Below are 3,869 nucleotides of genomic sequence, written 5' to 3' on the forward strand. Positions count from 1 at the left end.
ACGAATCAATATATTGCGAAACATTATATGTGGCGCTACTACAGTCCGAGACAATCGGCCTCCCGGGTGGAATTTCAAATTTGACAGTCCAAGTATCGGGGCTCTTATGGATTTTAGGCAAGAGGTAAAACAAACGCAGGCGAGGATCATCCGGGCCCAAGAAATAGTCACGTTGCTTAGCGGAAATATGTTTATTATAGTACAATGAATAAATGATCTTCCTGATACTCCGCTGCACTTCAGATTGGATCGAATGTGAAATACATTTATAATACTTTGTATTGCCCAGCTGTCTTTGGGCCTCCAATCTAAACTGTTGTTTATCCATGATGACTATTTTGGACCCTTTATCCGCCGGTTTTATCACAATGTTTTCATTCTCCTTCAGTTCCCTCAGAGCCTGCCGTTCCTCCCTCGAGAGACCGCCCTCCCCACCCACCTGCGGCCGAAATGAATGAAATAACCGGATATCCCTCTTTATTAGATCTCTGAGCGATTCACTCAAGGTTCCCCACTCCGGCTCCCAAACGGATGGCTGAATAAAGGGCTCTCTACAAAAATCATCATTATCAAAGTAGTCCCTCAACTTTAATCGTCTATGATAATAATGCAAATCACGACGGAGTAGCTCTCGGGAGAAACTACGCGGCTTTGGGCTGAAAGTAAGGCCCTTCTCTAATAGACTTAGTTGTGCTGACGATGGAACAAAAAGCCTGTAAAGGTTTAACACGTTGGAGGAAGAGGACCAACTTAAATCTAGCAGAGGAACAGGATTCATCTCCTCAATCCGCTGCTCCACTCGCGGTTCTATCATCCCTCTAAACCCTCACTAAGTCGCAGGCTTTCGCACCAGCTCCCAAAGATTTTTCCAGCAGTCTCCTTCGTCCAGTGAATACCATCTGCTGTAGTGTGAAAATGTTGCTGTGATATACATGGCAAATAATTGTAATGCGTGCTAATGAAATTATTAATCATGGTGAGATTATACTGCTGAGTTTTGGACAATGACTTGGAGAAATGGACGTGAGCTACAAAAATATCCGCATTCGGAAACGCGATTTTCGCACCATTCACCACCCTACGCAATTGCTTGATCGAAGTCTTTTGAGGGTCCTGATCCTTATTATTTAGGCCTATAGATAGCACCACCAGTCCCGTATTGTCACATACCAGTGCTGTCTCCAACAAGTTGAAGAAATGATAGAAATTCGCACCCGGATAGCTCTCCACTTGAATCTGATCGTTATTGAAGGGGGGTATCCTACTTAGATTAGAATCTCCCAAGAAAACTATAGGTTTATTAACCTTAATTCTCCAATCCTGCAGTTTACGACTAACCCGCGCCCGATGGTAGGTTGGCGTATGCCACACCCTCTCCACGCTCTTCGTCTCGGCCCTCGCCCCAATCGACTCTCACCCCTGTGGGCTCGCGTCTGCTGCGATCCTCAGTTTGCTTTTTTGACCCCACGGTTTTAAATTCTTCCACAGAGTCATTGCTCTCATTATCTTCCTTGCTCAGGTGAAAATTGCTTTTAATATTAAAATAGTAGGGATCAGCGCGGTCCAGTGAGTCACTGCTCAAGGCGCCCGCTGGCTCCTGCTGTTGCAGGGCCTCAATCGTCATCTCACCCACTTCCCTAACCCTAACCCTCTGAAGAAGCGACAGCAGTCGCGAAACGTTAGGGATGCCCCTCAGACCAGCGTGAACCAGGGTTGTAACTCCCCCAGAACAAGGTAATTTGGAGTAAAAACTGTTTTTTTAGCCTCACTTTTTTACTGGGAGTAAAACACAATTGGTTCTCCCAATGTGGGCTTAAATTGAATGATTGAACAAGGCAGTGGGTAATTTAAGTCTCCCACTTTTTGGTTTTAAACCTTTTTATTTAAACTAAGCAGGAATAAGCAAAACTAGCCCTCCCAATTCATATTTTACTTTTTTAACTAAGTGGGAGTAAGTTAACATAGCCCTTCTGCTTCAAGAATTATCTTCTGGGGAAAAGGAAAATTAGTTATTGAGCCCTAAACCAGGAAAGTAAGATTTCTTTTAACCCCCTTCTGGATTTTAAGAGGGGAGCTCAAGTGTGTTTTTAAGCCTATATCTTCCTGTGGGAACTACATAAGACTGCAGCCATCCTAAATGAACTCCAACAAAATAGACTATATAAAGGAGTAATATTATGGGGGAAAGGACACGGTTAAAAGAAACCCAAAAAGGTACAGCACACTGTACAGGAACCACGGAGCGGCAGGCGAAGATGAAATGCATTATGGTGAACCGCCCAAGCTGTTACTGGTTATCACGCATACCAGAAGACTGCTTCGGTGTGATCCAGTGGACTCAGGCTACACGTGGAAAGGCAGGTGAGCTCTCCGGTAAGACTCCTTTTGAAATCCAGATGGATGGGGGTTGGAAGAGGGTCGTAAGAGCTGGTCTGAGGGGACAAGCAAGGTGGGGCAGGGGGGAGAGGTTGATGGACATTCCATTTTTGAAAGCTAAGATAGGCACTTAACATGTAACACAGAGTATGAGTATGTTCAGGTATCTTTTTATGGGTTGGGGAGGAAGGAGGGAAGGATAGTGAGGGAGGGATTAGGTGTAGCACACATTTTTTTAGGAAGATAGCTAAGATGAGGTTTTATTGGATGTATTATTTATGAAAGATTTTATTGGTCTTTTAACTTTTTTCCCCTTGTTTTTGTATCTGGCCTGGTTAAACATAGACGCCTCCACCACACGGGAAGATATATGACACAATCAAGGTAAATCACAGTCTAAACAGACAAACTATAGGGGAGATGATGAGAAATGTCCAAATATGAGTAATATCCCATGGTACCACACAGATCCCCTTTATTCTAATAGATTAATAAAGTGATACCTTAATTGAGGCAGCATAGTTGAAACTAACATTGCTGCCATTGAAAGAATTAGTCATGGAAAAGTGTGGTTGTATTATTAAAGGAGGATGCTGCCACATTGAGGAGAGGGCTAGATTGACTAAAGGGATGTAATTCGGCTAGTTGGCCTTTAGGACCATTCAGGACGAATCTGCAAGAACTTTCAGGCAAAGTGTCCAGTCTGGAGATGCAGCTGGAACAGGAGAGTCAGGAGAAAGAGACGGCCCTGTCAAATCTAGATGTGGAATAAATCAGGACGAATAAATCTAACCGAAAATCGTCCGTTAATGAATATAGCATCCAGATTGACAGCTTCATCAGAGCGGGTCTTTTAGATCTACACAGGACGGCCTGGCAGACATTGGAGGAGTGATTCTTTTATGGGGAAATATGTTTTAAGTCTTTTATGCAATTCGGTGTAAAGAGGGATGATATAGTTCTGTTTTTATTATTTATTAATAATTTTATCCAATTTTATTGGTTTTTATGTTTTTTATAGAATAAATGTAGCCAGCATTGGAGGCTAAATTTTGACACTGACGGGTGGGCTGATCTTCCCTCACTGAGGAAAGTACTAACATTGAGGTGTGAATAAAGAGTTCAACTAAAACTAATATAGTGTGAGTGCTGTGGTTACTAACAGCTGCATGGACTCTGATATTTACTAACACACAAATAAAACAAAAAATGTCATAAAAACCTGAATTCTGTGAGGGTGAGATTCCCCTCATGGAGGTGAGGGAGGATCGGCTCACCTGTTGGAGATAAGTCCATTTTAATTCTTTTATGTTTTGTGCTTATATATTAAGCATTGTAGATTTTTTTTCCCTATTGGTTGCATTCACAGAAAATGGGGACTAAAAGCGCTGTATTCCCCTTATATTGTATACATATTAAGATAGCTAAGGCTGACACAGTAGGACGCAGGAGGCAAACAAAGGAGGAACATAAACCACACTGGGACATTGAAT

General features: G+C 42.5%; 1 pseudogene; it reads right to left on the reverse strand.

The window, feature by feature from the left end:
- Positions 1-810: 810 nt before the first annotated feature.
- Positions 811-2,266, reverse strand: LOC147304652 (uncharacterized; annotated as a pseudogene).
- Between the last annotated feature and the right edge of the window lie 1,603 nt (positions 2,267-3,869).

Source organism: Aulonocara sp. 'chitande type north' Nkhata Bay, linkage group LG22 (assembly GCF_057382095.1).
Source record: "Aulonocara sp. 'chitande type north' Nkhata Bay isolate Kocher_YH1m ecotype deep benthic linkage group LG22, A_spYH_male_GT1.1, whole genome shotgun sequence".
NCBI lineage: Eukaryota > Metazoa > Chordata > Actinopteri > Cichliformes > Cichlidae > Aulonocara > Aulonocara sp. 'chitande type north' Nkhata Bay.